Source organism: Equus przewalskii, chromosome 18, assembly GCF_037783145.1.
Source record: "Equus przewalskii isolate Varuska chromosome 18, EquPr2, whole genome shotgun sequence".
NCBI classification, from domain to species: domain Eukaryota; kingdom Metazoa; phylum Chordata; class Mammalia; order Perissodactyla; family Equidae; genus Equus; species Equus przewalskii.
Window position 1 is genome coordinate 55,991,826 of NC_091848.1, and position 27,521 is coordinate 56,019,346.

A 27,521-nucleotide genomic window follows, 5' to 3' on the forward strand; every position below is an offset into this window, starting at 1 on the left:
TTATTCTGGCCAGTAATTATTATATTTGACATATGTAAATGAAGTAATGTATTATTTGCAATAGTGGGGAAACAATGGTAGGTGCTATTATTACCCCCTTTGAAGAGGTGAGGAAACTGAGGCACAGATAGGTTCAGTAATTTCCCCAAGATTGCACAGCTAGTAAGAGGTATAGTCAGAGTCCAAATCCAGAACCTGTTCCTTTCATGCCTATGTTAGATAGCTATTTGCTCACGGGCAGAGCACACGGTAGCTGCCACCGCTGGCTGGTGTGGGTATTGTCTGTCGGTGTACTGGGGAGACTCACAGGGTATTGGCATGGAGATGCTAATAAATAGAATCAATTTTCTGCATGACATTCTGAGAATGGAGGTGGTGAGAAACCGTCAGCACGGTCACATGATGGCCTCAGCTCCTCCGACCCCTTACAGACTGCCAGCTCAAGGCAGCTGAGTCTCAGGTTAGCTATCTGAGGCTATTGGCATGTGCGTGGAGAGTTCTGGGCCACACTGCTCTGGATAAAGCACATGGACACCATGACTCAGTTCCAGCTAGTCCTCCAGCTTGTACTTGGAAAAGTCGCAGGAGGATAGAACAAAGATTTTGAAGTAAAAATTGTGACAAGAATAGAATTGGTTTTGCCATTAACCTTTTGCTTAGAGATTCACTTTTCTTTTGCCCAGTCAGTAGCTATTGGGCAAAATAGAATTTTTGCGGTGTCAATGAATTTTGAGTTTGTCAAATTTTAATAGAATGTCACTCTCCCTGCCCCAATCCCTTTTTTCTCTAGCTTGGCCCTTTTGAGTTCAACTCAGCCAACTGTTGTTGACCAAGGTTCCATATAAGCAAAGCTCTGTGTTTTGAAGGGCAAGGCACAATCCTTGTCCTCAGGGCACAAATAACTCTACAGCAGGATGGCCTGTGATGGGGGATGTCGTGGCTATAACAATGAAGTAGCACAGAACATAGACGCAGGAGAGATTATTTCTGACTTGGGAGGGGAGGATCAAAGCTTCAGGGAGAGGATAGAATTTGCAAACATTGAGGTGAAGAAGAAAGGTATTCTAAGTAGAGAAAAAAGTGTAAGCAAAGGTGAAAGATTGCAGTGCATGTTGAGGTGGTGGGAGGGGTGAGGCTAGAGACGAGAAGCAGAAGAGTGATACGAGGGATCGAGGGATCGAGAGAGGAGACCTTGAGCCTAAATTATGTGCGGCTTGACTACTATGTAGAGCTTGAGATTGGTAGATGCCATTGTAGGAGGTGAGCAAGTAACGGGTTTTAGGAATCTAACTATCCTGACCCTCAAGGCAGGATTTTTTTTAGGTGAGGAAGACTGGTTCTGAGCTAATATCTGTTGCCAATCTTCCTCTTTTTGTTTGAGGAAGATTGTTGCTGAGCTAACATCTGTGCCCATCCTCCTCTATTTTGTATGCAGGACGCTGCCACAGCATGGCTTCAAGAGCAGTATGTAGGTCTGTGTCTGAGACCTGAACCCACAAAGCCCCAGGCCGCTGAAGTGGAGAGTGCAAACTTAACCACTACACCACTGGGCTGGCCGCCATCAAGGCAAGATTTTAAGAGCCTAACTCTCTGTGAAGGAGGCTTGTAGAAGGCAAAGGCCAGAGGCAGAGACCAGTTGGGAGGCTTTTAAGATAGTTTGGGGACAGAAGTAACAGGACCTGAAATCCGGAGAACAATGGGAATGGAAAAGAAGACATGGACAGAGGTGGACCGATGTGTGTGGTTGGCTGTGCTGGGGGCGGGAAAGGAGGGAGAGTCGTTGGTGTTCCTCACCTCGAGACGAACGAGATAATCTGATGCAACTGACCCAAACAGAGAGAAACAGGGACCAACCTATTTTGCCTTTTTTTTTTGCTTATTTTTCTTGTGGTAGTTGGTTCCAGGGATCACAGGGAAGAGATTATTTCTTGAAATGATCTGACGATATGTTTCTCAGCTCTCTCTATGTGATATTTTTTGAAGGAGTAAAGTAGAAAAGAAATCTGTAAAACATTTTCTATTAGAATAATAAAACTAGTAGGGTGTAAAATAGATGAAGGGATTCTTGAGATGTGTTTGTTTTTCTTGTAAAAGTGAGAAAGCCCAACAAGTTCAGCTGTGTAATAGCTGTGATAAATGGTACCGTGGGTGAATGTATTAGGTTTGAACTCCTGTTCTCCTTGGATCACCCAGAAGTTTCGTTAATTTAATCTTGCCTATAAAAGTAGTTTGGGCCTGTTTTATTGAAGCAACTTTCTGACATTTTCTTGGCACTTCTATTTCTGTCCTCGTCTAAACAAGAAGGACAGAGACCTGCACATTTAAAAGCATGAGCTTTCCTTGAGTCACCAAAATTTTGCTGTAATTAAAGGAAGACTTTACGTTTCTTTTTTATGTTTATGCTAAACATTGTGTTTATTCTAAATAAGTTAAAAATGTAGCTTTTGGGCCTGGCTGGGTGGCATAGTGATTAAGTTCTCACACTCTACTTTGGTGGCCCAGAGTTCAGAGGTTCAGATCCCAAGCACGGACCTACACACTGCTCATCAAGCCGTACCGTGGCGTCCCACATACAAAACAGAGGAGGATTGGTACAGATGTTAGCTCAGGGCCAATCTTCTTCAAGCAAAAAAGAGGAAGATTGGCAACAGATGGTAGCTGAGGGTCAATCTTCCTCACCAAAAAATAAGAAGTAGCTTTCTAGTAACACAAACTTGGCCAAGCAACTTATTGTGGATTTGCTGGGAAAGTGACTGCTGCCCAGCAGAAAGGAGAAGAGTGAAGCAGTAGTTGAGGACAGGACAATCCCATGTTCTTTACATTTGTATTTCAATGTTTTGCTCATGTGAGTAAGAGAACCACTGAAGAAGGGAGAGCAAGTGAGTGTGATTGAGAATTGGGATGATTTCCACCTCCTTGTCCTCTAGCCCAACTTGACGTATTGTCGTACAAAAGCCTGTCCAAGAAGCTCCTGCCTGTCTAATCTCTCTCTGACTGTCATCTCCAGTTTGTTGACACAGGCTGGTTGCCTTCCAGTTAGGTAGGTAGCCGGGTGCCTCAATTCTTAGTCTCTTACACTCTCCTCTCAAGATGGTCAGCTTCACACGCTCCGGTTCCTGCTTAAGCTCTGTTATAATTGAATATTTATTTCCTGTCTACCAAGTCATATGTACACATTTCTTTCTTACCCTAGGAACTTTGAAACACAGAAAGTTAAGTGTCTGAGATTTTTCACTTTTTAAAAAAACATTATTTTATTGAGGTCATATTGGCTTTTAACGTTGTGTAAATTTCAGGTGTACATTATTATATTTCAGTTTTTGTATAGATTGCATTGTGTTCCACACTGATAATCTAGTGTTTATCTGTCACCATACATATGTGCCCCTTTACCTCTTTTGTCCTCCCCCCTTCCCCTCTGGTAACCACTAATCTGTTCTCCTTATCTACATGTTTGTTTATCTTCCACACATGAGTGAAGTCATACAGTATTTGTCTTTCTCTGTCTGACTTATTTCGCTTAGCATAATACCCTCAAGGTCCATGCATGTTGTCACAAATGGTATGATTTTGTCCTTTTTTATGGCTGAGTAGTATTCTATTGTATGTATATATACCACATCTTCTTTATCCATTCATCCGTTACTGGGCACTAGGGTTGCTTCCACATCTTGACTATGGTGAATAATGCTGCAGTGAACATAGGGGTACATAAGTCTCTTGGAATTGTTGATTTCATGTTCTTTAGACAAATACTCAGTAGTGTGATAACTGGATCATATGGTATTTCTATTTTTAATTTTTTTGAGAAATCTCCATACTGTTTTGCATAGTAGCTGCACCAGTTTGCATTCCCACCAGCAGAGTATGAGGATTCCCTTTTCTCCACATCTTCTCCAACACTTATTATTTTTTGTCTTGTTAATCACAGCCATTCTGATGGGTGTGAAGTGGTATCTCATTGTAGTTTTGATTTGCATTTCCCTAATAATTAGTGATTTTGAACATCTTTTCATGTGCCTGTTGGCCATCTGTATATTGTCTTTGGGAAAACTTCTGTTCACATCCCCTGCCCATTTTTTCATCAGGTCGTTCATTTTGTTGTTGTTGAATTGTCTGAGTTCTTTATGTATTTTGGAATTTAACCCTTTGTCTGATATACAATTTGCAAATATTGGTGGGTTGTCTTTTCGTTTTGTTAAAGGTTTCCTTTACCTTGCAGAAGCTTCTTAGTCTGACTTCGTCCATTTGTTTATTTTTTCTTTTGTTTCCCGTGCCTGAGTAGACATGGTATTCAAAAAGATACTCACTAAGACTGATGTCCAAGAGTGTACTGCTGTATTTTCTTCTAAGAGTTTTATGGTTTCAAGTCTTACCTCCAAGTCTTTAATCCATTTTTAGGTAATTTTTGTGTATGGTATAACATAATGGTCTACTTTCATTCTTTTGCATGTGGCTGTCCAGTTTTCACAACACCGTTTAGTGAAGAGACTTTCCTTTCTCCATTGTATGCTCTTCAAAGATTAGCTGTCCACGGGTGTTTTACTTTTCAAGTAGTGTTGATATCATTATTTTATTTTTAAAATTATAAATAGTGTATTCCGTTTACAGAGCACATGTTAGAAAACGGGGTGCTACCAGCAATTTCTGGATTTAGATCTCTTCCATCTAGGAGAGTGAGCGATCTTCTAGATGTGCATGTAGATTCTTAGGAAAGGACTCTTACAGGTCAGGTTGGTATCTGGTGTCTGAGATGACATCCCAGTGAGCCACGCTTCCTGGTATTCATGCCTTTATCAGGTTCTTATTGCTGCTGTAACAAATTGCCACAGATTTTGTGGCTCGAACAACACAAATTTATGATCTTACAGTTCTGTAGGTCATGAATCCACACGGGCCTCGCTGGGCTGACATCAGTCTGTCGGCAGTGCTGTGCTCCTTTCCCGAGGCTCTGCGGGAGAGGCCATGCTCTTGCCTTTTCCAGCTTCCAGAGACCACCTGCATTCCTCGGCTCATGGCTCCCTTCCTTCATCTTCAAACTAGCAATGACAGGCCAAGGCCTTCTCACGCTGCCATTTCTCTGGTTCTCCGAAGCCAAGAAGGCTTCTCCGTTTTGAAGTACTCACATGATTAGATTAGGCACCCCCAGATGATACGGGATAATCTCCCTATCTCACGGTCCATACCTTCAATCACACCTGCAAAGTCCCTTTTGCCTTGTAATGTAAGCATTCACGGGTCCTGGGGATTAGAATATGGATGTCTCTGGAGGGCCATTTTTCTTCTTACCATAAGGCCCTTATAAAGGCCCCTCCCCTGCATGTGAGCTGTCCCTGTGACTACATTGAATGAGGGATGATGCCGTGTGACTTCTGGAGCCTTGAAGCTTCCACCTGGGCCTCTTGAAATTCCAGTTCTTGGATGCTCCATGTTAGAACTCAGCTGCTGTGCTGCAAGAGGTCAAACCACATGGAGCTGCCATGCACAGGTGCTCTGGTTGACAGCTTGAGCTGAGCTCCAGTCGACAGCCAGCAAAAGCTACCAGGCACACGAGAGAGCCATCTTAGACATCCAACCCAGTGAGGCTTCAGACAGTGGCAGGCCCGGCTGATATCTGCCTGCAGGTGCCTGGGAGATGCCAAGTGACACTCCCAGTGAGCCCAGCAACTCACTGAGCGTTGAGAGCAAACCACCTATTGTTTTAGGCCATTAGGTTTTGTTACAGAACTGGATCATCAGACAGTCAAGCTGGGATGAGGTTTCTATCCTTTGACCAAACAACTCTGGCCAGGGGTTAAGGTCAGTGTATTTGTCAAATATCTCAGTTGCAAAGACTAGAAATTGACTTATTAATCTGAGCAGAAAAATAATTTCTCAGCCACTTTGAGAGTTTAGCTAAGCTACTCCATGGTATTGCTGCCTCGGCATCCATTTCCTTTGGCAAAGGGGTCCGTATGGGCCTGAAACTGACCTCATGCAGGCACGTACGCTAGATAGCAGCCCATAGAGTCAGCGAATGTAAGTTCCTGATGTGACTCCCCCAACAGCCCTGGTGACTGACAGTTTCCCTGCCTCCCAGTGCCTGCAGGCCTTATGCATCCCTTAGATAAGACCTCCGTGGGTTTTAATTGACCAATCTGGCTGCAGCCTGGGAAACCCAAAGCCCTCTACCCATGGACCCTAATAAAGACATGTGCCCCTGTCTTGCCTCTCTCTCTCTCTGCACTCTACTTTGACCTCCCATGTTGTCCCTCAAGGCACACTGTGAGTAATAATCTTCTCTATTTCAATTTCTCCTGTGGTCTGTGGTTGAACCACGGCTCACCACCCGGCACCCTGTGCTCCACTTAACAAATGTTAATTTAACAGAGTCATAGCAGTTACCTGCTTGGAAATTTCTGCAATTTGGTTTGGATCCTCTCTTAGGAATGTTATGACAATTGTATTCTGGTGCTTTTCAGTCTCTACTTCCAATTTAACATTCCAATTTGCAAATGAAATTGGGCATCTTCCAGAATCGTAAGGACGATTGGAGGACCAAGCTTGGAGGCTGAGTAGCCAAGAACAATGCCCAAAAATTATGTCCAGTGAGAATACTGCTCCATCACCAGAGGCAAGCTTTAAACACTGACTCCCTATTGGTAACAGCAAAGGTGCTGACTCTGGGTATCAGGACCAGTATCGCCATTTCTCCTCCCCAGAAAGTCCATCTCACTTCACCTGTCGCTCCACCAGGAAGAGTCCCCGTGAATCCTATTCCCTTGTGTCACTAGCTCTCCATTCAAAGTCCAGAGCGGTGCATCTGATTGATAGAATGCAGCTAGTCTGTAGCTGTCAGAAGTGTCCCCACCCCTCCAGGCCTCACTAAAGGTTTTGTTGAAATCATTTGAATTTCGGTTTGGATTTTTAAAAATATGGTGCCTTGTATTTTTGGGGAAATCTTTTCTTCGTTGTATTAAAATTATAAACATATTATCAACAATCATTTAGAATTAAGTATTTTTGCCCACTGATCTCATTACTCTCTGCTAATTCCTATACACCACTTGCCTTTCTTAAAATTTTTGGTAATTTTAAATTGTTTTTCTGGTAGACACTCTTAAGTAATGTTTTTCAGTTAGAATGAATGAGTAGTAAATGTTTTGAGTCTTTGTACATTCAAAAGTTTTCTCCTTCCCCCTCACATTTGAATGACAACTTGGTTGTATACTGAATTCTAGGGTCCCAATCCTTTAATTAATTCTTTAGAGATTTATGCCATTTTTGCCTAGTATTAAGCTTATAGATAACTGCACTCAGTTTATTTTTCCTGTCAGTAACATGTTTATTTTGTCTTTTCATTTGTTTGATTTCTCTCTTTATTTTTGAAGATCAGGAATTTCCCTAGAACGTGTTCTGGGTAGATTTCTTCAATATGTCCTCTCAGTATCAGGGTGCTTTTCCACTCTGAACACTGTTTTTCTTTAGGTCAGAAAAAAACCATTTTTTTTCTGTGATTTCCTTTACAATTGTTTCTCCTCCATCCACTCAGTCTTCCTCAGAATCCCTAAGACACAATATAGACGTTTATGGAGAAAAAGTAAAATATCTGTTAAATGAATCGACGGACACCCCATGTGATTATTGCAAGGATGAAATGTATATATAAAACCCTTAGCACAATAACTGGCACATAGAAGTGCTCAATAATTATCTTTTTAAATTAGTAATTATTTTTGTTAGAAAAATTATCAATTTTATATTATTTTTATTAATTATTATAATTAAAATTCAAAGCATAATCCCTGGGATATACTAAGACTCAATAAATGTTAGCTCTGATTAGGAACAAGAACCAGTGCAGAGCAGAGAGCCCAGAAGAACAGGGCTCGGTTAAGGAGAGTGGATAATTCCTGAGTCCTGTCGTCACCCTGCAGACTCTCTCCTCTCTGCTGAAGACTGGTTCTCCCCAAGCCAGAGGTAGCTTTGGACCCTTTTCTGCCACTGCTTCTGTACACTCCCTCCCCAGTCATTTCCAAATGACAGGAGCAGTAACCGCCTGATCAGTCTTTTGAATAGTTTTAAAAAATACATGCATTAGTTATGCTTGCACGCACTATATAGTCTTTCAAATTCAGTGGCTCAGGCAAAGAAAGCATCTTTTGTAGTACCTCTTATCAGATGTAGTTAGGTATTTTATCACACCACATGCGTCCTCAATTACACAACAACAGAGCTTCTCTCTGCCTTGGCCTCTGCCCTCTGGGCTGTATGTTGCTTCAGTGTCTGCAGCCAGTTCAGTCAATGCTCTTAGTTCCAGGCAACACAGTAGTCACCATTTCCTCTTCCATTCTATTGCCCACTTGATTTCATTATCTCTTATTCATAGATTTATCAGTTTCAGTTTTCCAACTTGTTTTCCCTTATTTCTTGACTTAGGGCCTTTCAAATTTCAAAGCCTTCGAATTCTTGTTCAAAATAATTGTTTTATGGAAGCCCTATATGTAAAACAAATAAAAGCTGAAGTCTTTTGGTCAAAGATCCACAGCAGGAAACACAGGTCCTGCATTTCCCTGACTGCCAGCCGATTCTGCTGTTCTCATTCATTACTATATTCTCTCTTTCATCATTACTGCTGCAGCCTCTGTTTTTTCTGGACATCCTGCGTTACAGAACCCTTCTTCTGTGGCTTCGATAGCATTCTATTCAAATCTCCATCAATATTCTTGCCATATTGAATTTTAATTTGATTTTTCTGTCTTTCCTACTAGATGATGAAGTCCTTAGGCAGGGACTTTTGTGTCTCTAGTGCCTGGTAAGAGTTAGCACACTCAGTCAAACTTGGTTCAATGACTGACTCATCGACTGTGTTCAAGATCAGAGATATTAAATCAGACAGAGTGGATTGATAAAGCAGGGGTCTAAATGACGGACAGCTGGTGAAGGATCCAATAGGTAAGCTGTCATCAGAAAAGTGATGGCCCAAAGTGAGGACATGTCTCAGTCAGGACCCCAACAGGAAAGAGACAGAACACTCAAATTAGGACATTTCCAGGAAGATTTATTTACAAAGGGACTATCTGTAAAGCTGAATGTTCTGAGGTGTGGGGCATCATGGGAGATGCCCAAGATTAGTGTAGTAACTCAGGATTAGTGGCAGTTGGACTATTACCACCTAGGCCCAAGTAGACAAGGGAGGAACTGTTCCCAGAACCCAGAAGAATTCATGTAGGGGAGGCCTTTCTGAGGGGAGAGTGTGTCAAGGGACAGAGCGGGGCAGGGAGTCAGGGGAACACACGCCCTGTCCTCACTCTCTCCTCTCCAGAATCTCTTTCTGTGCCCCCTCACTGGCTGATCCCAACAGGAAGTCTGAGAGAAGAGAGCCTGTCACTGCAGTTTATCCAAGTCAGTGTCCCAGGGCAGCAGTGAATGGAAAGGATGGTGAGTGGCTCTGGAGGGGCAAATAAAAGATGTCCAGCACAAGATATCAGGTATGGGACTAAGTCTAAGATGAAGACGCTTGTTTGCCAGATTAGAGGGATATGGGGAGGGAGTTGTTAGCACACTATATTATTGCTGCATCACAAAGAACCACTAAATCTAAGTGGCATCCAGCAATAAGCATTTATTTAGCTTATGTGTCTGTGTGTTTTCTAGCTTGGGCCCAGTTGGGTGGTCTGGCTGGAGCAGCTTGTTCCATGTGTCTCTCTTCCTCCTGGGACCATCAAGCTCACCCGTGGATGCTCTTCTCACTCACAGAGATGGAAGACGTGCAAGGGAGCAAGGCCAATTGTGCAAGTGCTTTTCCAGCTTTTGGTCATGTCATACTCCATAATGTTCTATTGGCCTAAACAAGTCACATGGCCAACTCTGGGATAGAGAGAGCATGTGACTATTTCTGAACAATAATCTATCATACTCACCAAAGATTCTCCTGCACCTTTCCTCCTGTGACCTTTTGAATATTGCTTAAGGGAAACATTGACAAATGATAGAGGATTCTCTGACGGATCTTGTGGAATTCTCTCCAGCATGGTCTCTCCTCAAAGCTGTGTAGTCATATACCTAAAAAAAATTTAGAATGTATTATCAATAGATTCTGCTGCTAATTCCTGCACGTTCAGCATCTCCATAGAACCTAAATTAAAATATAATTCAACACTAGGGAGGAGAGCCACACCACATGCATGCATATAATATTCTAGAGCTGGTGAATAAACCAACTAGCACTGGCATTAAAAAAATAAAAAGAGCCTTTGACGAAGGTACATGGCATTTTTGGGATGCATATATGGCTTGATTTCAAGTATAACTTGGCAAATCCACTGGCTTTTAAAAATGTAAAAATGAATAACTTTGAGTTTCTGGTTGAGAATCAAACCCACAGATGAAAATATTTGAGTTTTGTTGCTTTTAAAGGCTAGAATGTAATGATATAGTAAATTGACATGTAGAGATGAATTATTCCATTCAGTTATTCACTTATTTTTATCATTCAATTGGTTGACTTTTATTGAGCACACACTAAATCAAGACAGTATTACTAGGTCAATCAATGGTGGTTAAAGAGATTAGTGAGACATAATTTATACCACCAACAAATTTATAGTCTTGCTGGGGAGATAAAATGTAAACAAAAAATATAGGCAAGAATAACATAAAGACTAAGGTATATTTTCTTTATAGCTCACCATAGCTTTCTGAAAACAGGACCTGTCACTTGGTATCTAACACATTTTAGGTATTTAGTAAGAGTTGAGTGTGAACAAGAAGTGGTTCATTCCGATGGGAAGGCTCATGGTAAGTTTCATGGAGGAGATGATATTTGGGCTGAACTGTAAAAGATGAGTAAAATTTCAATAAGTGAAAAAGATGGGGGAGACAATAAGGGTGTTCTAGTTGTGGGAACAACAAAACCAAAGCACACGGATGTGTAAAATTCCCCGGCATGTCTGGGTAATGGTGAATGGTTGGATATTGCACAGCATAGGTACTTAAAGAGATGTATTGGACAATGGGGTGAAGGGGGAAGTTTTGGAAAGGTTGTGTGGAAGCCCAAAATTGAGGCTGAGGAGTTTACACTTTGGTCTGTGAACACTGGGGAGCCACTGAAGGCATTGGAGGAGATGGTATAAGCAGGTAACCCAGGTGGCTATTTAAAAGTTGGAGTGGAAAACAAGAGTGCAAACTGAGAGTGGTTAGAAAGCTCGAGCAATACACGGAGCAAAAAAGTTAGTGTGATGAGCTGGACTGGGGCAGTGACAGTGGGAGGAGAGAGGAGGAGACGAGTGTGGCAAATATTGGTGAAGCATTGTTGAAGGGCTGTGGCAACCAAATACGTGTGAGTTGAGGAGAATTTCTTTGACCCAATAGTTCAAGCCTGGGTGACTGTAAGGATGCTGGTTCATGACTGAGGAAGGGAAGTCAGGAAGAAAAGCACGCTTGGTCTGTCTTCAGTTCTGCAAATGTTGAGCTTGAAGTCCAGAGGGCACATCTTACGTGGCAATAGTCATCAGGCAGTTGGAAATTTGAATCTGGCATTCTAAAGAGGTGGTATAATGGGTTGCAGCCTGGAAATCTTGCCCGGGCTAAATTTGGAGTGGCCAGATTATTTTTTTGAGTGGCAAAATTGCAAATATTACAAAGACTTTCTAAACAAGTAGTAAAATTTTTATGGTACAGTGTAACAGTCACTATTTTTCGCCAGGCCATTTTAATCCTTTCCTTCTCCTCTTTCTGCTTCCTGAAGGCCATTAACCAAGGAAGGAATGCTTTTCTTTCTGAAACTTCTTCCCAATTTGGTGAGGCCCAGAGGAACAACATATTCAGTACAATTTGAAAAGTTTTGCTCTGTTCTTCAGCTGGGTCTGAAGGTTCCAGAACCTGTATCTCTCAGGTCTATGCCTCTGCTCTCTGGTGCCGTCTGGGAGGCGTTCACTATGGTCTAATGTGTCCACCATGACTGCGGCCTCTAACCCGGGGCAACCAGATGGTATTGCACAGCTTCCAACAACAGCAAAGCTTGACTGCAAAACTTTTTTTGAAAACAGTCTGGGCCACTGTCCCTTCCCTCAGGCCCTGCTCCAAGCTGATCTCTGCTGGAATCCTGACGGGTTTGGGGCTTTGCTTTCCATTTTTGTCCTCATTAAAACATTCTCAATCTATCAGCATCCTTAGCTTTCCTGTTTTGTTCTGGGTTTTTTTTTGACTGTGGTAAAAAATACGTAACATAAAATTTGCCATCTTAACCATTTTTAAGTGTACTGCTCAGCAGGGATAAGCACATTCACGTGGTTGTGCAGCCGAACTCTTTTCATCTTGCAGAACTGAAACTCTGTCCCATTAGACAACAGCTCCCCATGTCCCCCACCCCGGACCATGGAAACCACCTTTCTACTTTTTGTCTTTATGAACTTGACACCTCTAGGTACCTCACACAAGTGGAATCATACAGTTTGCCTTTCTGTGATGCTTTTCTGGTTTTGATATGTCTCCTTGGTGGGATTTGAACTCACTTTAGGTTTTGTCACTTTGCATACCTATTGACAGGATAAAGGCCAGAACCCCACTGCCATGATGCTGGGCCTTGCTTCTTCCCCGAGGGAAAACTGGATGTTTTGAAGGAATGCTTTGGTGACATGTGATTCCCCATATCCAGTCTGCTCCTCATCGAGTCACAGAACTGGAAGGAATCCTGAAGCTTAGAGCATTCAGAGGCCAGGCTTATGGCAAAGTGTGCCCCCAGCTCTCAGCTCCCAGCTCTGCAGGTAGATTAAACACCACCGGCAAGAATGCAGGATCCTGCAAATCAAAAGAGTCTAAGAATGGCAATTCAAAGAGTTAAAATATAGATAATGAGAAAACAACCACACCAGAAGTTTGGCGTTGATAGCGTACTTTTCCTCTGAGGACAGTAACACGCTTATCAGATATTATCTGAAGAGTGAAGCAGTCCTTAAGAAAATCACAGTCTGTAATTGAACTCTCTTAATAAATGTCCCTCTGGGGACCATGTTTGATTTGAAACTGGAGAGATCTCTCTTGAAAACTTGGAAAGGGGCCTTGGTCATTGATGCTAATCTACGGTGTCAGAGGAGTCTCTTGAAAGCAGGGAGGGCCTCGGTGGATCTGGGTGTGGGTGCTTCAGAATCATAAATAGTATTTCCAATATTCCAAAGAGATCGAGGAGATGTAACAGGGTCTTGGACCTGTGACCTCCATCTGAGTAACTTAGGTTAATATGTCCCTGGGATTTCTCGTGGTCTTCCATCAATTTAACAGTTTGTTCCTATTGCTCAATAAAATGTACTATTGGAAAAGCGAGTGTAAGCATTTTAGTTGTAGGAGAAAAAAAAGAGAGAGAAGGAGAATGAGAGAGAGAGAGAGAGCTGGCTTCAATTGTCTGTTTTTTCTATTTAATGGAGACACCAGGGACTAGAAATATCCCGGGGCTGGATGCAGGCTAGATTCAAGGAACTGGTTAACACAGATAGCAAAGTCTTTGCAAGGAGCCAGGACCCAGTTTCACTTTCAACTATGACATTCTCAATACAGTCCAATCCCTTACATGTGGGCAAAGAAATTCCCAGTGGGAACTTGGAATGAGGTTGGAAACTCTGAGGAGCGAGGCAAGAGTGTGACCTGGCTCCCTGGACCGCTGGCCTGGAGCCAGATCCTCTGCTCCTTTTCAGAGATGGAATTGAGGCAGAGAAGAACTCACAGAGAGAAAAGAGACTTTTTTTGTTTTGTTTGTTTGGTTTGTTGTTGTGTCGGTGGTGGTGGCTCTTGGAGAGAAGCGTTGCCGCGCATCATCCCGGCCATCATCGAATAATGCTGTGGACTCTCCATTCTGGGCTGTACAGCAGGGCTAACCTGTGTCTACCGCACATCTCACTCACTTTTTCCTGTAGTCAAGTCCCTTTCCCTGCAGGGTGTTTGGAGCCACTTTCTACATCAATATCATCAGACTTCCTCGTTAGTTTGGTGGCATGTTATTCCGGGACATATCAGAGGAGACCCTTCTTGGGAAGTAGGTGCAGGAAGTAGTAATAATACCTTAAAAAAACCTCTCTCTTCTTGTTTCAAGTTAATGTTTTTTAAATTTGATATCTATATTTTCCCACTGTGACTGGTTTTGGGTTGTGGGATTTTAAGGAAATTCTCAAAATACAGTGCCTAGCACAAAGTTAATTATTTACTGAGTGCCAATGAGAGAGGGATACAGAAGGAGAAATGTCGTGGTCGTTGCCCAAAAGGAGCTTTTGTGTAGTTAGGAAATAAAGCAGGCACACACAAGACCATTAGTGAACAAAGCTCTACGACATGAGCTAATCGTTTGGAATCAACGAGTGCCTCAGTCAAACCAAGCAACCAACCACTGTGGATCGGAACTCCACGAAGAACAGGAACATGGCTGGGTCCCAAAAGTGTAGATGTGAGTATCTTTGTTTCCCACCCAACACCCCCTCCTTCTTCTTATAATAATAATTCTCTGATTTTGCTCTGAGGGAACTGACTGCTCATTTACCACTTCCAGCCCATGTGTTTCAGGTGATTTCGACTCCACTCTTGGCTCCATGGGCATGACATGACCCTAACGCTGAACCATCGGTGAATGCTGCTCCTCTGGCCACAGCTGGTTCAGGGATGAACACAGGACCCAGTTCAGGCTAATCAGTGCTAATAAGATTCAATACAAGGACTTTCTGAATTATCAGAGATGAGGCCTCTTTTTTTAATGGCAGCCGTTGTGCCTTCATAAGGGACAAGCACGCCTGAGAATGGAGCCAACTTAGGCAGGGAAGAGCTGAGAGATGGAAAGAAACTGAATCTGGTGACATCATTTGAGTCGCTGAATTCAGCTGTGTCTGAAACCATATTCTCTGTACATTTTAGTTATGTAAACCAAAACTTTCTCCTTTTTTTTCCTTTTATAAGGAAGATTAGCCCTGAGCTAATACCCACTACCAATCCTCCTCTTTTTGCTGAGGAAGACTGGCCCTGAGCTAACATCTATGCCCATCTTCTACTTTATATGTGGGACACCTGCCAAAGTGCGGCTTGATAAGCGGTACATAGGTCTGCACCCAGGATGCAAACTGGTAAACCCCGGGCCACCAAAGCAGAATGCGTGAACTTAACAGCTGCACCACCAGGCTGGCCCCAATACTTTCTCTCTTTTACTTAAAACATTTGGCTTGGGTTTCTGTCACTTGCAATCAAAAGAGACCCAACTTGTGCAACAGGACCAGGAGAGGCAGAAGGACAAAAGCAATTCAGTAAGAGGAAGGGCATGAGTGAGGGTAGAGAGGCGCAGGGATTACGCCATTCCGGAACAATGGTGGGGAGGCTTTCAGCCTTGGGACAGAGGCTGGTGCTAGGAAATGACTGTGGACGTTTAAAGAGGGTCAGTTCGTAACGAGTCTGGGGAGTCAGGCACAGACCTTCAGAGTCAGCGTGAAGACAGTGGGAGCTGCAGTAGGTTTGGATATGATGTTGTACATCTCTACTTTTGGTTGACGTAATTTCTTTTTCAGCATTCCTGGGAATGCCTAAAATATGGAATAGACACTCATCATAGATTTGTACTAATCAATATAAGTATGATAAATCAAATTAATTAGAGTTCAAACTAGTTAAACACTGAAACAGACAAGGCCACTTGATTTCCTTGGACTCACTTGTTTATCTTGTATGGGTGACAGACCTAGTTTATGATATATAAATCCATAAGTTAGCTTTCCGTGGGGGTTTCTTAATACTAAGGCATGATGTTTCACTCTTACTCTTTGAGCTGTTTTGTTCTTCAAATTCAGGGTCCAGAAGCTTCACTGTGACTGCTGGCAATGACAGGGCATTTTGAGGAGGCTCTCTTTGCTTACGTTGACTCCTATGGATCACGTGCACGTAAGAATGTTTTCTGACTCTTCCATTGACCATATTTTCCCTCTATGCTCCCTGGATGTCTCCCACCCTGCCGGCTTGCCTCTAATAGATGTGTTGAGGTGATAGACTTGTCACTGGCCGCTGGTGGTCAGACAGGAGTAAGCCACATCTTGGGCCTCTCCTGAGTATTTTCACCCTGGCTTAGTCCCAGCCATGGTCAATCCTTCGAGTTCCTCACCTCTTCCTAGAAAACCTCGGCTAGGTCTCAGAGGCCTCAGATTTACTTTATAGCTACATGGCATAGACTTGGTCCCAGATCTGGTCAGAGATTTACACCAGCCCTGCTGACCTGTGTTGAAGGAAAATAGAGGTTCAGCATTGCTGTGCCTCCAGGGTATTACTGGACAGACCATTGAAAGGGTGAGATGTTGGTCTTACCTTCGTCGCTAAGATACTTGTTAGAAGGCCAGTCTGGAGTTCAGATTAGATTCCCCAAAGTGAAGTTAATGCTTATGTCTGCTTCAATACAGGGCCAGTTAATTACCATCCAGAAAAATGGCGTGGGCTTACACCAGGCCTTTCCAAGAAGGAGCTAATCAAGGGGAGGACAGGTAGGGGGGGAGAAGGCGAGCTACGGAGTGAGCTCTCGTCCCCTTGATTTACAGAAGGAGTGCGACGGCGGGGCCTCTTGCTGCGTGGGACTCTCTCCCCATAAGAGAAGCACTCAGCTGAGGTCTGAGATATGAGAGACACAGCTGGCATCGCACATTCCCATGCTGTGGCCCCACCCATTCTGGAGCTCCGGGAGTCTCCTCGTAAGTACTTCAGCTCCCTGCTTCTGAGGAACACAGGTTCCTTTACCCGTCTCATGAGCAAGCTCTTGGTCCAGGCTCTTTCTGCACCAAGAGCTCAATACCACAGCAATCAGTCTTACGCTGGTGACATCTCTTTCTCTCTCTCTGGGATTTAACTGAGTGGAGTGGCTGGTATCACTTTCGAAGAAACACTGGGATCACCTGGCCTAGCTTTAAGGGAGATGTGATCTGGCTCCCAGCCTCAGCCAGGCTTCAACTCATTTCTCTTTTTCTTTCTTCTTCTCGGAGACTTTGCACACCAATCTGACTTCTTTTCACTACAAAGCAGTCATTTCTTATACCTGTCTCTTAGGAAGTGGATCTTTTTTTTTTGTCTTAGATCAGTGTTTCTAAAACAGCATCAGCGCTCCCAGCAATACCTAGGCAGTGAATAAACAAGCACCCTCCCAGCCCCCAGCCCCACAAGGCATTGATTCAGAAGAGCTAGGACGAGGCACTCCGGGTGACTGTCATCACACTGCGCAGCATCTGAAAACCTATGCCTTCGAGGGACTTAGTACTTTGCTTGGCTCCATTTTGTCTTCAAACAGGTGAATTAAGCTCTTGAAAGGTTTTACGGAGATGGCGAAGCAGCTGAGAAGCAGAGGCTGGCTTGACGTGCGGCTGTGGGGTGAGATGAGCGATACTCCTTGGTCGGCCTGGCTCATCTTACTCGTCATTTCCTGCAGGAGAACAGCTTGAGTGGCTCTCTGCAATATGTCACCTAGAAGCAGGAAGCCATTCCGAACCCACGTGTTCCCAGCACTGAGTCATCTCTAAATGTCCTGAGCTTTCCAATGACCTTGCTGACAGAACAAGTCAAAGTCAGGAAGCAGGTAAGCAACCTGCTTTGCTGTGCTGGCGAACATCTGTATTTTGATTTGACCTGTTCAATAGAGTGTAGTTAACTATTCAAACTCCATTTCACTCACTGGGACTTCGAAGTTGCTTTTGGAGTGGTATGGAGATGTTTGGAGATTTTTTCTTGCGTTGAGCTTTGTTTGGGGTTGGTTTTAATAAAAGACTTCAGGGGACAGCTATTCCAGAGGGAAATCTGTGTTGAGAGAGCTGAGTCATACTTGCTTAAAATGAATTCCCTTCAGGGATTGGATTTAAAATGTGACCATTTACTTAAAGACCATGTCTACTGCTTAACTTCACAAGGAGTTGCATCTCATGTAAAACCGTCAGATGCAAAAGGTATGTTTTGGAATGTGAAAAACTAGCACTCGCTGACTAATGTGGCTCCTTCAGGAAGGATTAGTGCCGGGCACACTGTAGGTGCGCATAAATGATCATTGCTGAGGGAGGAGTGGGATTTCAAGGATGAATTGAGATTCTACTGACTGAGGAACAGCTTTGTGTTTAGTGAGAACAGTAAAAATGTCCTCTTTATCTGCTGATGTTTATGAGTGAAATATTTCCCGATGGCCCTTAAGCGGTAAGTAACGGGTGTTTATAAGCTGACTCACTTTAAGCACTTTATGTTTTCCTTTGCTTTAGCAATTGAAGATAATAAAAAGCATTGTTGCCTGGACAGCAGCTGTGGTTTTATTCCCAGAAAGGATGGCTCTGCTGAGCTCACTATCTTTCATAGTATCAGCTGGTGCTGTTCATGCGCGGCAAACACAAGCAATTCCTCTTTCAATGAAGTGGAAAGCGTTACATGTTTGACGATGAAGGTTTAAACTTGTTGATTAGGCAAATTAAGCTGTCTGACTGCTTTCTGACTGTTCTGTATGGGCGGCTGATTTTCCAAAGGCTAATTTTCAACAGAGATTCTTGAAGCTGCTACAACCCTTCCATTAAAAAACCCAAAAAACCCCCTGTAATTTAAAGAAAATGATGCCTACGGGAGTGGATTATTTGGGGTTTTAGGAAGTTGAAATGACAGCCTTGTTAACTGTAGCTGTCTTTCTACAAAACTTTAAATTGAAGTTTCAACATGGGGAAGGCTTTGAATGAGACATTGATATTTTCTATCCATTTTTTAAAAGAATACACTTGTGAGAGGAAGTGGAGCTTAATACACTATTATTTTAGCTAAGTAAGACAAGTGCACACTGTCCCTGAGAGGGGCTGGGAGGTCTCCAGGAGGTCCTGAGTGGAGTCTCCAGGAATTGTGGGCAAATGCCCCAGAGTCGGGTATGAGGAAGTCAGTGTCAGGTGCTTCTGTCTTTCTAAGCGCCTCTGGGGACAACTTGACCTACAAATACCCGTTCTCCTCCTTCCCTGATCTTACTGAGGCTGCACGAACGAGGTGCTGCCACATCATCATCATGCTGCAAACCAGCTGTGCACCAAGGGGAGCAAAATAGGCCTTAGAAAGAGGCCATTTGAGCAAGGTGTTCTTCATTGTCAACTGAGGGGAGAAAACTGTACAATGTAAAGAAGTGCCCAGGGCAGGCATGGCACATGCTCTTTCAGGCGAAGGCTATTTCTTCACAAGAAATGAGGTCTAAGCTATGTTTATGGAAGTGTACATTTATCATGCAGATGAAAGACGGTCTTCATGGTAAAGAGCAATATTGCCTTCAGAGAAGCACTTTAGGGAAAACCATTCTCGTCCCACTTTATCCCTTCCTCTCTGTCCCCCACTTCCCTGCACCCATCAGACCAGAGCAAATATCCCTCCTCAGCCTCGTTTAGTGCATAATAGAGTTTTCTTTTGGATGCCAGCCACATGCAAGAGGTAGAAAGATAGCTGAAAACTCGAGACCATAGCGTGCCCCTCTCCTTGTGGAAATCTGGTCGAGAAAAAAAAGACGATACACTGAAGTTGTGAAAATTTCAAAACACAAGACAGGACCTAGAATCTTTAATACATAATTTAACTGTCTCTGGTAGGTTTTTAATTGAAATATATGTTAATTTTGGAGTAATTTGTATTTCTATAATATTGTTTTTCCTATCGAAGAACATAGCACACATCTTTCCACTTCTTCATATCCTATTTTGTGGCTTTCAAAAGGATTTAAAATTTTCTTCATATAGAATTCTTGCTAAATTTACTCCTAGGTTTTTTATCTTTTTTTGTGAGGATTGGCCCTGAGCTAACATCTGTTGCCAATCTTCCTCTTTTTGCTTGAGGAAGATTGTGGCTGAGCTAGCATCTGGGGCAGTCTTCCTCTATTTTGTATGTGGGATGCCACCACAGCATGGCTTGATGAGCAGTGTGTAGGTCCACGCCTGGGATCTGAACTGTCATCCCTGGGTTGCTGAAGCAGAGCACATGAAGTTAATCACTACACCCCCGGACCAGCCCCACTTCTAGGTATTTTTTCTCTTTATTGTCATTAACAATAGAAGTTCCTTCCCATTTCCATTTCTCAATAATTATTGCTAAACAGGGAAAAATGTTTGATTTTAAAAGATTATCCTGCACTTAACCACCTTATTAATTCATATAAATTTTCTCTTGGTTTTTTTATACAGTCTTGTCAGTAAAGGGATTAACCTTATTTTTCCAATGATTTTTACATAGTATTTAATTTTTCTAAAATTTGTGTGGCATTTGCTAGCATCTTCAAAACAGCGAATAATAATTGCGATAGCCATCATCTCTGTCTAGTTCTTGGTATTGAGGAAAATGGCTTTATTTTTTCATTATTTATAATGATATCTGCTATTGATTTTTGATAAATAACTTTTATTACATTTAAGTACTTGCCATTTTACTTAATATCTGTATTAGAAATACTGGGCTAACTTTGAGTCTTTTTTCCCTGCATTTATTGATATTGCATGGTGTTTCTCCTGTAGTTTTTTGATGTACTTTGTTATGTCAATAGATTTTCAAATGTTGGACCTCCCATCTCTTCCTGGAATAAGTTCTATTTGATCATAATATATTATTATTTTCATGCATTGATGGATCCTACTCCACAATATTTTATTTAGAAGATTACATAAAATGAGTCTAAAATAAGTATTTCTAAATGATCTAGGTTAGAACCTCTTTGGCAGCTTTATACGTAAACATGTAAATATTTGAAGTTGTGCCTGCAACGGCTTTCCTTCGCACAGCCACTGGTGCGACCTTGTCCATTCCTCAAGGCTCACCCAGTGCTGTCTCATCTGTGAAACCTTCCTTTGTCTTGGCCCTACTACATGAAAACACTTCTTATGCCAAATATTCTTGACATGTTGTAACATCAAAGCATAATTTTCAAACATTTAACATGACACTTATATAAGTACATAGTGAGCGCTTGTCAAAGATTTATTTAACTCGTTAATGAGGGGACCACAGTATGAAAAACTGGTTCAAAAAATTCTCTGATGAACAGAGAATTCTATAATTTTTGGGGGATGGCATGCTAAAATAAGTTGTCTAAGTTAGAGACAAAACTGGTCAGTGTCCTAAAGGGCAATAAAGTCTTACTATTTGGGGTTATTTTTTTCTACTGAACAGAAATCATTTGCATCTCTACTGGACAAAAATCTATAGGTTTTTACATAACCTCATAGAATCAATATTAAATAGCAAGTCAAAGAAAGGTACAGTCTCCCAGAGAAATAAATAATCCTTGGGTGGGCCTGTTAGATGATGTTCACATACGACATTGAAAGGAGAAAGCCAAATGCCATATGATTTCACTCATATGTGGAAGATAAACAACAAACAAACACATAGACACAGAGAACAGATTGGTAGTTACAAGAGGGGAGAAGGGTCGTGGGGGGGCACAAGAGGTAAAAGGGCACATGTGTATGGTGATGGATGGCAGTTAGAGTTTGGGTGGTGAACATGATGTAGTCTACACAGAAATCAAAATATAATGATGTACACCTGAAATTTATATAATGTTATAAACCAATGTTACCTCAATTAAAAAAAATTTATGAAACAAACAAAAAGAATATGCAGACTTCCTTTTTGGATACTTTTTCCTTAACAGTAGTAAATAGCACAAAAGGACAATCTACTTTATATTTCAATTATTTGCATGTCTGACCTATGTCAGCTTGGGGTAGAGGAAAGCACATGGATTTTGAATATGTCACACAATCTAAGGCTTGAATCTTGACTTTGTAAACCCAACCCTTACCAGGCATCGTTTGTGCTGTTGGAGAACGGGTTTGGGAAGCTTGGAGGCATAATAAAAATAGATTTAGGGCTTGGAAGCATCAGGAGAAAGCACACGTGGCACATCTCTGGCATTCTCATAGTAACATGGTGGCAACTCTCATGGTAAAAACTCAGTATGACCACATTTCACCAGCCTGAGGATACAAACAGGGTCACAAGGATGCCAGTAAGCCACAGTTCCTGTTTTTGCCTTTAATTGCCTAGGTAGCACTTTCCATATCCTTGCAAAGGGACCCTTTCCCCTAATATTTCTGGGTTTCCTCCAAAGGGGTGCCCATTTGACCACAATCAATATGACAGGCACAGTCGTCCCAACATATTCTCCTTCTGGGCCTTGGGCTTCTCTTGGTGGTCTCTCCTGCTCCTGATGCCCTTTGAAGCTCCCCATGGCAATGGAGAATGCTGGAGAATGGAGAAACCAAGGGGGCTTTCTTCTGATGCGCCCAGAGCCAATAAGCTGTCTTTTCTACCACTTCCAGCTGCCTATTCCCTTTCCGCCTATAACTGGGTATCTTAACAGGACGGCTCCTTCTGAGAAATAGAGTTTGGAGACACTTTGTTTACTCAAGGACAGTGTACTTGGATTCACGTGTGTGAGCTCTTGCTTTAGGGTAAAGGAGATTTTAAACAGCTATTACTCAGTTGTTATTTGAGTGCTAATTGGTACCAGCTGCTATGGATAATGATACAAAGGAACGTTCCTGACCCTTAAGAAGCTGGTTCCAACTATCTAGTTTAAGTAGGATAAACATACCAAAGGGTCAAGTAATTTTGTAAAAATTAAGAAATTGAGTGAAACGCTATAGGATGTGAACCCAGCCCATGGCATTTGCTGTTAGGCTCTCAGTGGCAATGCGGGGTCACTGTCCTACATTGTTAGAGACAACAGTGAAATTGAAGGAAGTTTTTTCTCCAGAGAGAGCTCGAGTAGGGTTTATAGACTTAGCATGAAGATGGTTTTGTGTTTAAATATGAAATGTCTAGGAATTCATGCTGAAATCTTCCTGCCTCCCTGGCAAGATGTTTTTGATTTTTGTTTTTTTTTTGCCTGGCAAACATATTGACTTGGAAAAACAATTCAAGAGCTCTTGTCGTGCCAACATGAATGTGTGTCGTGTACCATGTGTCTTGTCTGATCTTGTAAATCCTTCACTCCTGTCTTCGAAACACAAACATGCAGTTTCTTTAGCTAATTAGTCACTGCATTGCACTCTTTCATTAAAAAGAACAGTGGATTTACAACTATAAAGATTAAGCATGAAGTTATGGGGAGGCAAAGATGTTGAAGTATAAGAGGTTTTCAGTGTGCAGGAGGACAAAAAGTTGTAGCTTTTGAAGTAAGTACTAACCAGAAACTACATCCGTCCTGAATGAAGGCGTTTCTTTGCTTTCAGAATTATTGAGTAGGACTGTTCAGGTTAGAAGACTTATCTTTGATGAGAAAGCAAATTGCCATTATTTTTTAAAAGTCTTTCTATGACACAGATTTGTTGCTGAGTCATGTCACATCCCCTTTGTTTTATGATGAATGCTGTCTAACTGGGAAACTGAAAAAACAAAGAGGGCCTGGGCTTCCCTTCAGGTAGAATTGAGTTAGGACCTCTGGGGCAGGTGCTGCTCTTCCTGTATCAGTATGTTTTAAAAATCCCTCCAGAGCGAGCCCTGAGGATCTAGTGCTTGAAGTTCAGCTCACTCAGCTTTGGTGGCCTGGGTTCGGTTCCCAGGTGTGGAATCACACTGCTCATCTGTCAGTAGCCATGCTGTGGTGGTGGCTCACATAGAAGAGCCAGAAGGACTTACAACTAGAATATACAACTATGTCCTGGGGCTTTGTGGGCAGGAGTGGAGAGGGGGTAGGAAAGAGAGAGAGGAAGACTGGCAACAGATGTTAGCTTAGAGTGAATCTTTCTCAGCAAAAAAACCAAATCCCTCCAGGTGATTTCAATGGGCAGCTAGGGTAGAGAATCTTGGCCCTATCCCAGCTACACCACGAGATGTGGTTATGTTTACCTGGTTGTCTTGGAATTAATTGGAGTGTTGTGTTGGCATCTCTTTATCGCAGCATCTAAAGCTTGTATAACCCAGACACTAGGCCCTTATCATAGGTGGGGGCGGGGAGTCAAAGTAACAACACATCTGGCTGGGTCCACCTGCAGAATTCTAAGGAATGTTCAGTCCTTCACTTTGAGTGGTGGATTCTGAAATGGTTGGATTCTACCTGGTGATAGAGAATAGGTCTGGTTTCCTTGTCCCTGAACCTCATTCATGGGAATGCCTCCAGTGGGCATTTGTTTGTCGTAACTTCTGTTGTATAGAAAAATTTCTGTGGTCAAATATGTCTTTCTTTATGTATGTGATTTTTACCTTTTTATTATAACTGAGCTTCTTCTGCCCCAAGATAATATTGACCTATGATTTCCAGTGGTACTTCTGATCATTTTTTTCATCTATATCTTAAATCCATATGAAAAGTATTTGAAGTAGTCTTCTATTTTCTTCCTGAAAAGTTGGCCAATGTTCCACTGTCATTTACTGACATCTTTATCAATTTTCCATTGATTTGAAATGACACTGGCCATATTTCTTTGTTTATATTTGAATCTTTCTTCTAGGCTTTCTCCTCTATATCTTTGATCTTTTATTGTTCCAAAATTGTGTTGTTTCTGACTTTGAAAAAAATGTCTTTAGTGTTTAATGATTAAATAAGATGTTGGCATGGAAAGTCTGAGAAGATCTTTATCAGAAGAAGGTATTTGTTTTCTTAATTTTTAAGAATTGTTAAAATCTGTAACGGTTTTATGAATTTTATAATGATCATATAGTTTTTCCAACATATGTGATGAATTATATTAATAATGCCTGATATGAAACCATCCTTGCATTTTTGGCATAAAGCTATGTCATCATGGATCAATCTTCTAACATAGGGCTGGATTTTATTTTTCTGAAATAGTTTGCATTATAATGGAATTTAAAAAAATTATTTGACAGAACCCAGCAATTACTAATATTGGCAATTTGTATAGAAAATGAGTTTCAAGGTATAAGGAGTAAATGGGTATAAGGGAGCAGAGGCAGTCAGTCTTAAAAAGAAAAGTGAGGAATAAAAATGAATTTCCAGTTTAATCCTTCTCAAGAGTTATAAGTTTAACCTGTATGTTGAAGGAGCAACACATTTAAGGTGTAATCAAGAGTACTTTTATTCATGTGCCATCCCTTATTTAAATGCATTCTGTGAGGGTAGTTTTCCCTTTACCTTTGGCTCAAATCTCTGGCTCACACATGAAGTCTACTCTTACTCAAAGAGTCTCATTTCAGTGAACACAGTATTGAGAATCGTGAAATAGTGAAAACTAGGTTAAAATTCCTCCTCTGTGTCAGCTCCGGCCTTCAGTTGGAGCGGTGGATCTGGCTGGACTGTTGGTTTTTCCCTCTTCACCCTGCGGCTTCTTTTCCTCTCCCCTCTTTTTAGCCGAGGCTCCTTATCCCTCCAAGTTTGAAATATGGAGACTGGAGAACAGGGCAAGGAGCAGGAAAGGTGTTGCTTGCCTGGCCCCAATTTATGAAGACCTTGGCTTCTTCAAGCCTCTCATGGGGGCTTGGGGCTTCCCCGCTGAACACTAACAACATCTCATCTGTTGTTCAGTAACGAATACATTTTCTCCAGCCGGGTACTTAACATTCCCCCTTCCATCTTTCAAGTCTCTCAGGACAACTTTAGCCTTTTTGGGCTGGGGTCCTCACCCCTCCAGGCAGCCCTCTTGGGTGAGTTCTAACATCTGACCATCTCTAGCCCAGGATAAGTGCTACGTTGGGATTGCAGACTGTTGTGGACCGAATAAGTCCCCACCCCCCAAATTCACATGTTGAAACCTTAGTCCCCAGTGTGATGGTATCAGGAGGTGTGGCCTTTGGAGGTGACTAGGTTTAGATGAGGTCATGAGGTTGAACTCCCGTGATGGGATCAGTGCCTTTATAAGAAGGGACACCGGAGAGCTTCCTTCCTTTTCCTGTCTCCGCCACGTGAGGACATAGTGAGAAGGCACCACCTACAAGCCAGGAGGAGGGATCTACTGGAACTTGACCATTCCATCGTCTTGACCTTGGGCCTCCCAGCCTCCAGAACTGTGAGACATCAGTGTCTGTTGTCTAAGCCACCAGTTTGTGGCATTTGTTATAGCAGCCCGAGCTGATGAAGACACAGCCTGTTTAAATGCAGCTGTCATGCCCGCTCTTTCTTTAGAGCAGGGGCTCCAGCCGCAGCCTCTCCCTTTCAGCCTGGTGACTGACACTTATCTGGGAACTCTACTGTGTGTCCCCAAACCCAAGGGATACATATCAAGCCCACCAGGTGATCTTCTTGAAGACCCTCGCAGGAGGTTTGAGGAGAGTTAAGGACCCACTTCCCTAGGCTCCTAATCCACCATCAGTTCTCTCTAGAGTTTTCTCTCCATTTAGCTTCCTATTCTTCTAAAAGGCTGGAGGTGTTGGGTAAGCCAAGGGTTGCAAAACTGGCTCAGCAGCCTCTTTCAGAAGCCCTGCACAGGCGAGCCCACAGCTGGGCTGTGACAGTAGCAGGTGCCTATCTCCCCGAGGTCGCAGCCTAAGCAGACACAGGAGTCCTATTTTCATATCCTGTTACACAAGAGAATATTTGTCTTGTTACTTTGAATTAGGTATTTGAGTAAAGGTAGCCTAGAGAAAAGAGAAAGAAAGGGCCATTCAGGAACAGTTAGGGATCCAGCTTTGAAACTCTGGAGTAATTCAGTATCATCTTATCTGGACCACATCAAAATCGGACGGTTTTAGCCTGCACTGGATCTTTCTCTTTCTATTTACCAGCCACGGACTCCTCATTCCCTCTATTAGTCTTTGCCTGACATTTTTTGAAAATCCCTCTATTAAAATTCATGTCTCCTTTTTCATCTTCCTCCTGGTGAGTCTTCTGCTTCCTGATGTAGCTCCTTTTACCTGTTTCTTAAATCTGGGTTTTTGAAGTGTTTTCCAGAATGCTATTCCTGAGAGAGAAGCCACAAAAACAACGATATGTAATTCCATGTACTTGGTGAACGCTGCACGCATGCCAGATCCGTCTTTTGGTGACTGAAAATGCGTACAGCATACCAGAGGGTTGAGAAGTCCTGCCCTAAAGAAATTGGTTTAACTTTTTAAAGCCAAGAGCTTCTCCACCTTATTTGACTATAGACTGATAATGTCACTCTCATTCCTCTCGTAAGACTTGTGTTCTCCACAGGACGTACCTGGGAAATACTGATTTCTACCACACCACTTTGCCATTGAGGCCTTGGTAGGACGTTGTCTTGGTTGTGTGTGAGGTCAAAGGGAACTCAGGGAAGAGTGAGTGGCTATTGCCTTCTTGTGAATTTATTCCGTTTGGATCTCTGAGCTTTCTCTCAAATCGTACCCTGTTGATCTTTGCTTGTGAATTCCCTTTCATAATTTCCATTTTAGAGTTTCATTAATCATAGAAATTTCCCATATTTCCAATTGCATTAGTTATTTCCTCAGAATGATAATTTCCCCAGTTTTTCCTTTATTCAATATCTTATTAGTCATCCTCTTAGGAAAACATTTATTTCTTTTCTTCTTCATCTTCTTCTTTTTTTTTGCTGAGGAAGATTCACCCTGAGATAACATCTATTGCCGATCTTCCTCTTTTTTTTTTTTAACGTGAGCCACTACCACAGCAT

General features: G+C 42.3%; 1 long non-coding RNA gene across 2 annotated transcripts in view; it reads left to right on the plus strand.

Annotated features, from left to right (window-relative positions):
* LOC139076924 (uncharacterized) overlaps positions 1-27,521 on the plus strand; it is a 96,298-nt gene that overhangs the window by 379 nt on the left and 68,398 nt on the right. The window contains exons 1-4 of one of the 2 annotated variants that reach the window (XR_011528981.1): positions 11,540-14,413; positions 15,795-15,885; positions 16,530-16,679; positions 17,270-17,554. This is a non-coding gene — a long non-coding RNA (uncharacterized lncRNA). Of the gene's footprint in view, positions 1-11,539; positions 14,414-15,794; positions 15,886-16,529; positions 16,680-17,269; positions 17,555-27,521 lie in introns of those variants that run through there. The other variant, XR_011528980.1, reaches the window with a different exon arrangement.